We start from the raw sequence: 14,784 nt of genomic DNA on the forward strand, positions 1-14,784 counted from the left end.
TGTCATGTTCTCCCTATCTTCCGCTAGGCGGTGTCCTAACCTGTACCCCTTATTCCGGCAATTGGTAGGTACTTCCCCATATCTGGCACTGAATCAGCACCTATATTATAATGCCTCCTTTGGTCGATCTTTCATTCGACACCTTTTCCCCCATAATTTCCTTACATGGTTCTTTAGGCTTCCATATTCGTGTTACCCTGTCCCGACCTCCCCCTTCTTCCTCGTATCCTTCCAGTGTGTCCACAATTATCAGTCAATCCCGCCCATCATGGGGACATGCTACCCAAAAAGCATTGTAGTCTTCTATGTTTGGTGGGGGTGCTGCAAAAACGACATGCACTCCATCTTCCCCCTTATTCACCCTGGGAGGTTGCATTTCTAATCCACTGTCATCATCAACATTATTAGCAGACATTAAATATCCTGTTTTCATTTTGCGGCAATCACATCGGTGGATGACCCACTGTCCAATGCAGAGGGCAACAGGCACCACAATGAGCACAGGGACAGTAATTTTGAACATAGCTGCCAGCCACTCTGGCACCCAGGCAAACAGCGAATTGAGCCAATTGTCCGGTGTAAAATTATGCATTTCTTTGACCATTTTTTCATGAAGGGTACGTATCTCATCGACAGCTTCTGTAAGTGTCCCATTGGTGGAATCATTGGCAGGTATTTTTGTACAGCAGATACTTCCTATCTTGTGGCAGATCCTGCCTCCCATTGCAGTCATTAGATAGAGCACAAATCAATTTTGCAGGGCCATCAGTTGCAGGGTACGGAACTCTTCTTGCACAGCGTTCATTCCTTTTATGGTTGAGTTTGCCAACTGGAGCTCCTTTTACCTTGTTAATTGAAGCCATTTAGCATTGGCTGCTGCTTATACCCGGGAAGCTGCAGGCATGTAAAGAAGCCAAATTCTTTGCTGAAAAGATTTAAATGCTGTGGGATTGCCTCCAAGCTCTGTGTTGATTTGGCCGAGATGTAATTGCTATTCCTTTTCTTCCTGACCATTCGTTTTGGCTTGTCTCTCACTTCCTTCAGCTCTTCCTTCTTATTCTTTTCACTTAGTGTAGAATGTTAGTTGAACGGCATCAAATCAGCCCGGGGCATGACCAATGCAGGGCTGTGGAGGGTCACGAGTACACATATCCCTCCGCAGTCTGGAGGCAACTGGGCATAGGAGCTGGACCCACAGGCCCACCAGCAGTCCATCACTGCCACCGTCCCTTTCGGCAGCAGCAAAATGCTCATCGTCCTCTTGCAGCCAGTGTTCATCCCCCGCATGATCAATCCAGTTGCTCTGAAACACAAAGAATGCTGTGTGATCAGTTTTATGTATACTGGACAGGCGCATGTATCCTCCTACTAGTTACAATTTCATGCATATTCAAGTGTTGATCCACACCGGGTGAGTTGCGAAAAGGAAATAGCGCCAATCAGAGGCAATGAAGCCAATTGTGGCACAATGAAGATGTTATCTTTGCTAAGTGTTCTTTAAGCAAGCCATTTAGTCCCTCAACAATCCCTTTCGCCTATGGCCGGTACACTGTGCAAAGCCTGTGTCTTATCCACAGGAGGTGTGTTTTTTCCCTAAAATGTTTGTTGGCGAAATGTTGCCCATTGTCCAACCGTATCTCATCACAGACCACCCTCTTGAAAACACCTCCCTTACCAGAAACTTTTCAGCAGACTTTGTACCGTTTTTTGCATATGGCCCTACCGCAAGCCGATGTGAAAATGGACAGACGACCACAAGCATGTACCTATAAGAGGCACATCTATCTTGCATGTCAACATAATAGATATGTAAGTGCTGACCCAGCAGTGTTTCCTACACCCAGAAATATTTTGGGCATCACAGGCTTCAATGTGCAATTCTGCCTCCATATTAAGTTGGTTGGTGAAAGGGAACAGCTTTTTTTCAAATCTATTCAATTAAAACTAAAAAATGTGATAAATCCTGTGTGGGTTTAAAAAGGCTACTTGCTGCGTTTTCATCTTTTGCGAGTGATAATCGCCTTTTGATCAATCCAAAGAAAAAAAAATTCTTGCTCTTTCAAGGATTAAGGAAAGGAGGGCCCATATGTGGTCCTGGGAGAATACAGTAATTAGATCAGCGTCAAGCCTGATATATTTAGGTTTCTCCATATAGACTTCACCTGTCTATTGTAACGTTAGACTAACTCTCCACCAAAAATCTGCTCTTCCGCTCAACCACCTACTCACGATACATCAAACATTTTGACTTCTTTTTCCATTATTCCTGCATTGAAATTCTATGAATGCAAAGTAATACCAAAACATACCTATGTACATATGGACAAGAGCTATATTTTCATGTAGCCCCTAAATGGTTGGATTTGGTGGAGGCTAAGGTCTGGAGGAGAGTTTTGGCCGTGCCCAATGCTGTTCCTCTCATGGCTAAATGATTTGAGCTAGGTCTTATCTCAATCAGAGCACAGGTAGATTGAAAGTTACTATCTTTATATAGGAAATTGCTTTCACCAGTCTATGGCTCCCTGTATGAAGACCTGAATGTGTGCATGAACCACAGTTCTAGAGGGAAAACTACTAATTATATCATTCAGATCAGTATGTCGAGCAAAACCATTTTACAAACGTTAAACTTGAAGACTGAGGTTTTGATAGATAATCCTATAAAGGTAAAAAATTGCTTCTAAGATGAAGACTGGATTAATACAACAGAGAAATTACACAGTTATCCATCAATGAGTCATCTCAGCCATGAACACAGGAAAAGGGGAACATTACCGTCTTATTTGGTCCGATTTCCTGATAAATTGCACAGAGCAATATTCCTCAAATTCCGCTGGAATATTTTGCCAACTAATGAAATCCTCTTGCAGAGAGGATTGATCACAGTCGCAGATTCTAGATGTAGAATTTTCAAGAATAAAGATATAAAGGAAACCACTTGACATCTGATTCTGCACTGTCCAGCAATTAGTGATACAAGGATGAGCTATTTGGCCAAATTGGTCTCTTCTAGTCATTGGTGTAGTGAGAAACTTACCTGACACAGATGTCTATATGGTGAAAATGCTTCTGACACTATAGCCATAGCTGCTCTTTAAAAATCTATTCAATTAAAACTAAAAGCGTAACATTCTTTTGTCTTTAAATTGCGTAGAAATACCAATGAAAGTATATAGATTTCCTCCTTTTCTTTCTTTAGTTTTGCTTTTTTTAGGCCTTTTAAATATTTTCAAAATGTATCTGTGTTTGCGTCATCTAGTTCAGTTTTGGATTTTTAAATGTTTAAAATGTTTTAAAAATGTATGTGATTATCATGTGATTAATATTGATTTTATACTGATGAGTTATATGTTATGAAGAATTGTAAAATTGTTTTTTCTTTCATGTTGCTTTGTAAAGGTTTTATAAACCATATACAAAGAATAAAAATAGAAAGAAAAAAGAAAGGGAACACTCTTTTTGAATCCATAGGTCTTTTTCCTCCTTCCTGCAGCTCTATAATGTGAATGATTGGTATTGTATTGAAACGTTCCCCCTTTTCTTCCTCTTGGCCCATTGATCTCTCTGCCGCCATTACTTGTGTTTTCTCCTTCGTTCTTGGGTACAGTCTCACCCTACCCTCATGGAAGTATGCCGCTTCTTTGGCTGCTCTGTCAGCCATTTCATTCCCTAAAGATATTCGGTCCTGTTTACCTGTATGGGCGGCACATTTTATTATGGCCACCTCCACTGGCAGCTTCAATGCCTCAATCAATTGCCCGAGCAACTCGGCATGTTGTACAAGGGACCTGTCACTTCTCCTGAACCCCCATCTCTCCCACTGCACTAACCCTGAATGTATTGTGGATGTTACATAGGCTGGATCCGAAAATAGGATAGCTGCATGCCCTTACAGCATCCCTATAATGCACTGATCATTACTACTAACTCTGCTGCCTGTGCTGAATAATGTAATGGTAATCACTGCTGGGATGCTATTACATAGTCCCCATCTTTGTTGCACACTACTGCTGCTCTGGTATGTCTTCTTCCAGTTTCAGGGTTTATACTTAACAACCTGTCAATATAAACCATGTCTGCCCTTTCTATTTCTTCCTCTTGCACCTGTACATTCCCTTCCATTCTGTCCATATCTTCTGCACAGTTTTGTATATAGTCCTCTTCTTCTGCAGGTTCTGCCATTAATGTTAATGGGGTTTACCACAAAACACCTCACTACTTCAATGGCTGGGTTTGTCAGTATCACCTCATACCCTGATGCCCTCTGTGTCATCAATTTGCTTTTAGATTTTTCCAAGACGACAAATAATGAGTGTTCCTTGAACAGCACTATGGGGCACCCCATAGTGATTGTCACTGCTTTCTTGATTTTAAATGCTGCAGCCATGAGCACTTGTTTGCAGGGGCCTAGATTACCACTTTAGTATACAAATGGTTTGTGTCCCTGTGGCTTCTTTTGCGTGAGGACCACCATCATCACTGAGCCATCTGAGTGGGAGAAAATCTAAAATGTCTATTTATAATTAGGGGTGGCCAGTATTGGCGCTTGGGCCTGAATTTTTTTTTCATTTCTGGTGTCCACTTTAACTCCCTCTTCTCTTTTTGTGTTTCCTTGAGGTCCTGTAGTAGGGGTTTTGTGTATGTGGAGCAGTCAAAAACCCATGCCCTGCAGTAATTGCATAATCCCAGAAACATCTGCATTTTCTTCACTGTGCATGGGCGTGCTGCCAGTGAATTGCCTCTACCCTTGCTTGTGTAATCCTATGCCCTTCAATAGATCTTATTTGTCCTAGGTACACTACCTCCTCTTGACAGTATTGCAGTTTTGCCCTGTCCACTGTTACGCTCACCTGACTCCCACAGAGGCGTCGATCTGGTCTGGACTGCTGCAACCTCCTCCAGTATAATGCGTAGAACTGAGATGACAGACTGGACTAGCCCTTCTAGTTTCGTTTGTCTCGCCCGTAGAAGTATTCTTCTGCAAATGGAGAAAGGGGAGTTAACCACCCGTGGAGTATAGTGTTAATCCCCCACCCCCTGTTGTTCTCTCCACTGACCACCTCCGATATCCCCTCTAAAGTCTCACCTTATGGTTTGAAAGGATGGGCTCTCCATCCTGCTTCGAGCGCAGGGGCGCGTGAGGGACCAGTTGCTTCACTGGCTGATGGACTTGGTGAGTTCCAGGGCTATTTTGACTCTCCGGCAAAACACCTTAAGTATGCAGTTCGTAAGAGTTTAAATGCCTGACCTTCACTCCTATCCGATTCCGTAATCTGTGGTCTGCTCCCTTATTCAGGTGCTGAGAGAAGACAAGTGTGGAGGAGTTGTACCTCCAGCAGTAAAATCAGGTAAGTCTATGGCGGGAGGTGGCTCCCCTTGATTGTCCTTTTGATTCACCCTGTTGTGCTTTTGTTTCCCCTTAGGGGGCGGGGTATGGCGATGGTGCAGTGGGAGCTGCGCCGACCCGAGAAGAGGAATGGTTCCCCCCGTGGTAAATCAGGTAAGTCTTTTGGCTGGTAATCGGTATTCCTCTATATGTTCCCTTGGCTCACCTTGTTGTCTTTATCTCCCCCCTAGGTGCCGGAGTGCGGCAGGGACACGCAGGAGGCTGCGGTGAAGCGTGAAGATGCTGCGAGGAACGGTGAGTGTAGCACGGCGCTGCTGCTGGCGATGCGACTTGTTTAAAAATAAAGTCTTTCCTTTGGTTCGACGATGCGGTGGCTCCGGAATCAGGTAAGAAGCTGGTAATGTTCTTGTTGTAACCTTTCTCCTTCTTTCTCTTCTTTCTAGGTGCTCTGGGTTCGAGGCGGGCATGGCTGAAGTCTGGATGCTGCTGCAGGCACGGTGAGCGTTACGCTGCTGGATGCAGAATAACGCAAAGCATGTGCTGCTCTTCGGGCGTGGTTTAATTAGCTTTCAAAGTAGTTCCAGGTAAGTATTCCTCCACCACCACACCCGAGGGGCAAATAGTCCCTTCTAGGCCTCATGAGGGCTTGAATCCCTTGCAGCATGGTCTGCATCAGGTAAGTTCAGGTAATCCCCTTATGAGCCTGGCACCTATGGCGCCAGGACTGATGTCTTACATGAGCCTGGCGACAAAGGCGCCAGGACTGTGTCCATGTGGCCCCTAACAGGGGTTGCTGGGCCTTCTCCCAGGAACGTGATGCCTGCTCCCGGGGCTGCCAGACCTGGACTGGTTCCCCGGGGATAGGCATCATGACATCCACATTGTACCCCTTCCCTGCTAGTAGTGTTAAGGGGTGTACAAAATCAGTCCTACACTCTTCCTCTGTCTCACTGCCTATCAACAAATTATCGACATTCTGGATCACTCTGCTTGGCATTTGTAAATTGCTCAGGTCCATTTGGATCACCCTGTTGAAAATGCTAGGTGACTCATAGTACCCTGGTGCAGCCCAGTGTGTTCAAATCAGGGCCCCCTATATGTGAACACTGTCAGGTATGTTGAGTCGGGGTATATTGGAATGGAGAAGACGGCATTCTCAAGTCAATGACTGCGAAGTACCTTGCCATTGTTGAGATGTTGCACTGTATTGGAGCAGGGTTTGGCAACAAGGGAAATTTTGCCTCAACCACATCATTTAGAGTGTGTAAATCCTGGATGAATCTCCATGACCCAACCTTTGATTTCTTTATCGGGTGTAAAGCCGTGTTGCATGGCAATGAGAGTGTCTGTATGATTCCTTGCTGCCATAGTGCATGTAGAGTCGCGTATATTCCCTCCTTTGCATCTCTGGACAATGGTTATTGTTTTGCACAGGGCAGAAGTGCTCCTTTCTTTACCTTTATTTTTACCACCCCCACTCCTTTCAGTACCCCTACATCATGGGTCTGTTTGGCCCTAATTTTTCCGGGACCCTGGTGAGATATTCAGCTGTGTATTTACTCCCCCTTTTCACCACTTGTGTCAGTATGGGCCCCAGCTTTTCTACCACTTTGACTGGATAAGGTATGTGTAGCTGGAAAACCATCTCGCCCTCATCCCCCTCGTTGCAGTTCAAGTGATCATCCGTTAGTCCTGTTATTGTCAGTGTTGGGTCGATGCATAACACTGTATGCCACTCCATGTTGTCCTCGTCTGTCCCGATCACCATATATTTGCGTATCACACCTCCTCTAGTTGTAGTACGAGTGTGGTACATTTTATGCCATCCTTCTGGCACTGCGGTCTGAACAGGAATTCTGATGCCAATCGGAACACCTTCCCGTGTATTCCCGGGACCCATCCCAGTAGTATCTGTCATGACCCCTGCCCTTGGCCTGGATTGCCAGACCAGGTGGGCTGCATCTAGTACCCCCTTCAGGGCCTCAAGGGCCTTGGCATTTGCCCCAGACTCACTTGGAGTCATTCCTGGCGCCTTTGGCGCCAGGCTCATGTGAAAAGCCAGTAATCTGGGCCCATAAGGGCATTTTACAACAACATGGATGCTTCCACATGGCTCAGTTCCAGAACTGAACCATGCGGTCTAGCATTTTGGGTGAGGCAGGCCCAGGGACACCTGGGATACCTGCAGGCTATATAAGCCACGCCCGGACTACAGAACATGCTTCGCATTGCTCTGCCTGTGGCAGCGTGACATTCACCGTGGTCAGCTGGAATCTTCATCCGCACGCCGGACCTGATCTCATGCAAGAACAAAGAGAAGACACCATTAGTTTCCACGTACCTTTTGGGAGCAGCTCTCGTACTCCGCTCTAGGATCCTGAACAGTCAACATCTCGGCAGATCTCTTCCCATCAAGAAAACCGCTACCTGGTGAAAGAAACAGAGAAAACACCTTTAGTAAGCGTTTATTCTGCACGTTCAAAAAACCCTTGCTTATCTGCATAGAACGGAAGGGCTGGTTCCAACTCAGAGTGCCAGTAAGCGATTCACTCATCTCTACTTTCCGCTCTCCATCTTCTCGGCACACGTATTCCGGACCAGCATCGCAGCCTGCAAGAAAGACAATATAAACAAGTTAGCGCAAGAAAAGCAAATAGCGCCACGCGCCTTCCTACCATCTCGTGCACAAAACTGCGCGACATCACGAGGACATCATCCGCACCTATAAACAAAGGAAAGAGTAGAAAGAGACAATTACAAAACAAAGACCACACAGTCAAGACAGACTTACCTGAAGAACGGAGTTGCAGCAGGTCTGGACCCCGTAGATTCGCTCCAGTGAAGTAACTAGGCAGCGACGAGCCCAGCCCCAACGCGCCCCTGCACTGAGTGGCAGGACGGAGAGCACACTTCATCAAAAAGCAAGGTGAGAAGTGCGCCAAGGGGATCTTAAGTCCATATGGGAGGTGGGCCCCAGATCACAAGAGACAACCAAGCTAAAGTCTAACTCCTGTGTTTCAGACCTGGTCTTCAGCCACACGAGGGTCCAAAGGGAAGTGGTCCAAGGGTGAAGGAGTCCGGACTGGGTGGCGCTCCTGTGCATACCAGGTGAGCGTTACAGTATCTCGACCCTGTACAAAAACATGCTTGGGTACATGGGTTGGCCCAAAGACCCTATATCCTGTCCCTCTGTATCCTCATCCTCCTCCTCCTCTTCCCTGTGGCAGGTACCCTCTCCCCATAGGAAAGAAACCCTCATGCATATAGGTCCCCTATTGTGTGGCCCCCCCACTGTGGCATGTACTGTGGCTGCATGTAACCCCCTTGCTGTGACATGGTCCTCACGGGAAACTCTCCCTGTTGGGCGGGTGATACTGTGGCTGTGTCAGGCACGAGCATTGCCCCTTTCATTGTATACTTTGCCCATTTCTTTTGTACCAGTTTGTTGTTAGCAGCATTTTCTGCCGCCTGCCTCTCGCTCTCCTGCTTCTGTTTGCAATAATGTACTATTGTAGCCTGTATCTCTGTTCATAGTGATATTTTCGACAGTGATAGTTTCGAAATACCAAAGTTTCGACACAATAGTCTCAAAAACAAAAGTTTCGAATGCATTTAAAAAAAAAACTTTTTTTTTAATGGGGGGATTCCACCTCAACCCCCCATTTTCTTTTTAAAAGAAACTTTTTTATCTATCTGAAAGTGAAAAAAACACAACATGAAAAAAATGCATTCGAAACTTTTGTTTTAGAAACTTTGTATTCAGAACTTTTGTATGTCGAAACTAAGTTTTCGAAAGAATGACTGGACACCCTGTATCTCTGGCCATCCCTTCGCTATTATTCCCACAATCTCATCCAATGATGCCTGAACATCTGTTGGCAACCCCTTCACCAGCATATGGTAAAACAAGGGTATCCACTCATCCCAGGACCTCCATGTCTCCTGCGTCCAGAGATCCTGCACCTGCTTTATATAGTCTGTGGTGTCATCATCAGGCTTCATTTTATGTGACATTACAATCCCCAGATCGTAACTATCGGGATACATACTCCTCAGCACTTCCCATACGTACGCTCGACAGTCATTGAATGGAACCCCATTGTGGGCATTAGTGCTTCATTTCACCCCCTTGTACCTAGCCTGCTCCCATATTTTGTCCCCTTGTTCTCCTATTATGGTCACAAATAATACATTTGTATCCCCTATTGCCAGTGTCACCCCAGCTGTCTTTTTCTAGAGTGACTGTATACATTTTCAGGCCCCTGCCATGAGGGAGGGCAGGCTGCATATTAGATTGTCTTGGTCCATGGTCTTCCATCTTACACAATCTTTGTCCCCTTTTTCCTTTTGTAACAGTGGCATTTGTCTCGTCCTAGTCCCTGTTCCCCCTCCCCCTTTGGTGACTTGGGCCAGACCTACTTTAATCTTCCCCTTGTTACTGCAGAGGGAAGTTGACCAGTCCCTTCCACACTCTCCGCTGTCCTGTCGTCTTCTTTGTTTTCTCCCCCTTACCCTTTCTTTGTCGGGTGTATACTCGTTGTCCTCTCAGTCACTCCATTCTCCTCCTACCGCTTCCTCGTCTGAGGCTGCACTACCCTCATCCCTTCCTTTTCCTCCTCCTCCTTGTTTTCTTCCTCTTCGTCATCTAGTCTAAATTGTATACTTCCTGACACGCATTCTTCTGTGTCCCCTTTACTTTTCCTCTGCATCTCCTCTTCTACCACCTTTTCCGTTTTGTGGAATAGTGCGTCCACTTGCTGTCGCGTATTCCTTTCAATGTCTGCTAAGTATTTCCTCTCCCCTTTTTTATATACTTCCAGCCCGTTGTGCATCTATGTCCCTCTTTTTCTCTGTCGCCTCCTTGTCCCCTTTGGGGATATGTTCTGCCTACATTTCAACGTAGAGCCCTTGAATTTTATTGACAAATATGAAAACATGTTTCTATTGTTTGAGTATCGAACATTCCTTCTCCGGGCCATCCATGGAAACACTGACCTGCAGTCTCCTGGAGCGACTGAAAATCATACTTTAATATTTTATCACAATACTGATGCAACATTTTACACATGTGGTTGAGGGGCTATCTAAATAGACCATTATTATTCACCCTGTGGCTGACCTTCAACTATGTCCCTATTGCCGTAGGCAGCCCTTGCCCCTTTTCTTTGTATACCTTTTCTCCACAACACCCAGACTCACCCATAATCACTCCCCTCTCACTTCTTTCACACTGGCCTTCTCCACGCCCACCCACTCGCTCTCACCCATCACACTGGTCTTCTCCTCAGGCCTGACCACTCATTCCGGGTTAGTAAACAACGGCCCTCTCCACAGGCGCACCTTCTCTCTATGTTAGTAGAAATAGGTGCAGAGACACCGCCACTTCTTTCATGCACACCTACTGCTAGAATGCCAAGCCTACTATTATACACAAGATATCTATCGTTGACCCTTCCACCATGAGTCAACACCACAAAATAATACAAACAACATCAACTATACCTCTGAGACACTTATACAATGAAAATGACACTCGTCTTCTCCCAAATGACGCAACTATACAATCGCTGGTACTACGCACAACCCCACTCTAACAGGTTCTGCCTCTTACTACGCACCTCTCCATCCCTAATGCACGTGTGCCCACACTCTAACATCCACTCTATATAGGGTGGCGTGTGTAAAAATCTAATACTACTATGGCCGATCGTCCTCCTACCTCTAGGATGCATCCTAGACACCACAAAATACAGTCACTCCCCACTCTGTGTGCATGCAACCATGATGCAGTGCTTTCTTGCACACTTACACTCATGTCCCAGAGATCCTCGAGTCCCCTCGGCACTGATCCTCCCGCGCAGACTTTCTCTTTCCCATGAGCGCAGGCAGCGCTCAGGAACAGGCAGAACTTCGTGAACTCTGCGTCTGCAGGGCCTCCTCAAAAATGGGCGCAGATCAGGTCTGCTGTCTCCGTACCCGCACCCCCTTGGAGGGTGGCTGGAATTCCCCCACTTGACAGAGAACTGAGGATCTTGCTGGGGCCTCCAAAAATGTACCAGGGGGTCCTCCAACAATCTCATAATAAATACTTACCATAAGTAGTCCAACAAGGAGAGCACACCAGGGAAGAAGTAAAGCTGTTTATTACAGCTGGGCGAGCACAAATCAAACAGAACAGTGGAACAGAACTGGTTGATGAGAGCTGACAAAATGGCACACAGCGAACATCATTTTTATAATGCTAATACAATGTTCATGGAGTTAGAAACAGTAACACTTCAAATCTTGCCGTCTTTGCGGTTCGCCCGAAGCTCACTGGTTAGACTACGTCTTACCCTTATAGCTAGACATAAGTTAGTCAAACTTAATTGGAGCAATAAGATCTGCCCTCTCCCAGCTCATCTCCTCCCCATGTGCCGCCACATTGCTTCTCGCTCCACCCGTAGACATTTTGCAATTAGTAATAGCATAATTGTAATGTACCTGTGTCATGTTATATACAGAGTGTCTCTGTGTGTTCTTCCTCCCTTCCCCTAGGAGGTGTCCTATCCCGTCCCCCTCATTCCCGCAATTGGTAGGTGAGACCCCCTATCTGGCACTGAACCAGCACCTTCATTACATTAAAGAAAGGGTCTTTAATGTAAATCAGGACATCATCTGCATATAGTGACACTATATTGGGTACCGCCGTCAGTCTCAGCCCCCTCCTGCTGTGTCTATGCCTCAGAAGGTCTGCCATTGGTTTGACAACAAGCCCAAAGAGAAGGGGGGAGCGGGTCCCTGCCCAACTGAAAAGCCTGCAATGTCCCACGTCTGACTCTAACTCTGGCCAGCCGTCGCGTGTAGAGCAGACAAACACATGAAATCATATATGTGCCGAAGCCATTATGACTTATCACATTGTTCCAAGACACGCTTTCAAATGTTTTCTCAGCATCCAATGCCACAGTTCCTTCCTGTGCCTGCGGGTTGACTTGAGACATAGGCCCTCATTCTGTATTTGGTGGTATGCCACCAAAACACTTGTGTATAGGCGCGTTATAAATGCTATATGATATCAAAACAAATTAGCGTTCCCGCTGCCTAATATCCTAGTATTACCGGGATATAACAGGCAGCAGGAATGGTGGTAACTCTCCATTCCATGGAATCCCATAGGACTCTATGGAGGGAATTGAAGCTGGTAATTGCTGCATTAATTTGCTGCTGGGGGCCTGATCTACTGTAAGGTAAGCCTGGAGGTAGATCCATGGCCCCCACCAGCAAACTTGTGTTTCCCTGGTATGGTAAAAATGCTGGTTCCGGTATTACCGTCCATTTTCCTGCCATTTTTTCCCAGACCAGGGAACTTGTAATGACGTTATAATGTTGTAAAGCTGATGCAGATTCAGTGCAGTGGATCTATTCGGAACAAAGCCCGACTGATCCGGATGCACCAGGAAGGGCAGGATGGGGATCAGCCACGTGGCAAGGACTCTTGCAAATATTTTAGTATCTACATTGACAGTATCATTATATTTGTACACAGAAAGGTACAGGTGCGCTGTCCCATGGACCAGCAAAGGACTGTGGTGGCTGAAGAAACAGGTACAAAGGCCCTCTCAGAGCACATGCATTGCTGAAGAACTGCTGGCAGGAGCGGTGCTAGCCTAGGAACCAGGGCACAGGTATACCTGGGGCACCCACCGGCAGAAAAGCTGCTGACTGGGGTGGTGTTGACCAAAGATGCCTAACCCGAAGAACGCAGGGCGCAAATGCAAAGCACAGCTGTGCTTTAAGAGTGCCCTATGGACTGGCCTGGCCGAAGTAACAGAGGCAGAGGAACACCCAGACCACCTGCATTACAGAAGAGCTCCTGGCTGTAAGGGTGCCAGCAAGAGATTAAGAGAAGCTGCCACTTAAAGGCATGGTCTAGTAAAATTTTTTATTGTCCCTACGGGTCGGCCATGTTTTTTTAAGCCCAAGTGGCTCGATTTTAGAAAACTTTCCTATGGACCTTACCCGAGTTTTCGTCCATTAAACGCACACGAAATCAAGCACCAGGGAGCCGCCATTTTCTGATAATCCTATCTTTTCCCCGATCGCCCTGGCTGACCTGCTTTTGCGGCACTAAATCAATTGCCCCGCCCCTGAGTCTGACATTATCAAAACATTCATATTCCCCGCCTCTCCCCGTGACGTTACTGTGCTGCGTAGGCAAACGCGCCCAGTCGTCTTCTACGCGACTCCACACAGAACCCGGAAACCAACACAGATCAACTCACAACACAGCGCGCCACAATTCGGAATATGAAACTGTACTTTAAAATGAAACAGCTACACGGTACAATTGGTAAAGTACATTTATTTGACATTAAATGTTTAGAGAATATTCAGCAATTGACATATGAACTCCGGAAGCCATTTATTTTCTTTTATCTGTATCCGCAATAACTGTTCCGTTTCATCTTGAGTCACGCGCTGTTCCTTCATGGTACACAGGGTGTTCATTTTCGTAAAAAGAATCACTTTGGAAGTACGGTGAACCGCAAGGCTGTTCCATCAACTAGGCACTAGTCCAGCCAAAAGCTTGATATGTTGCTTCTAGCCACTAGTACAGCGTAAGGGCATGTGGGCCCTTGGCGATCGTCCCATAATATGGTGATCGTGCTCCAGTTGTTGACACGAAGCTGCAGGTGTCTGCTGAAGAATCCATCCGCCGGTGTCTCAAACAGATGGCAGTGGCAGAAAGGGATCAAATACCTGTTATGAAAACAAAAAAATGATAATTAGTCTCGCTAGCCGAACTTCATTAATATTACTCATTTTATTTATTACGGCCGATCAGAAACTATTTGCTTGCAAGGATAGTTCAATGGAGTATGTTTGTCTCTAAAATCAATGCGAAAAGTAACGAGATAAATCGAGGCCAACACACAATGATAAACGACAGTCTACATGCGTGAGGAATGTTATGATATATGATATGGCATGTTTAACGCGCCTATACTCAAGTGTTCTAGGCGTGACGAGGCAGGTGGGGAACAAGAGCAGACAGACAACGATCCTACTAGGCCAGGTGTCTTTCTGATCGCGCATGGGGAAGGGCTGTACATGGTTAGTTGAATACAAATTAAATAATAGGGCCAGCTGGTGGCAAGTGCAAGGTAAATGCCGGGAGAAGGGGCTGAAGGATACAGAGACAGTCCCGTAGTGCAGGTAGGCAGTGCAGGGAAAAGTGGCTGGGCCAAGGACCGAGATCGTTGAGACCAGTGGACCTGCATGCCCATGTGCCCACTACGAACAGTTTTACTTGCTTTTCCTAGCTCTTCATTCATTCATTTATTCATGCATCCATTCATTAAATCTTCATTCCGGTATAAAAGCGTGTAAAGATTTACTTACATTATATTTGAAATTTCCATTGTGTCTATTCGTAATGCAGTCTGTAAAACGGA

The sequence above is a fragment of the Ambystoma mexicanum genome, unplaced genomic scaffold, assembly GCF_040938575.1.
Source record: "Ambystoma mexicanum isolate Mex_15411 unplaced genomic scaffold, UKY_AmexF1_1 Mex_scaf41, whole genome shotgun sequence".
NCBI classification, from domain to species: domain Eukaryota; kingdom Metazoa; phylum Chordata; class Amphibia; order Caudata; family Ambystomatidae; genus Ambystoma; species Ambystoma mexicanum.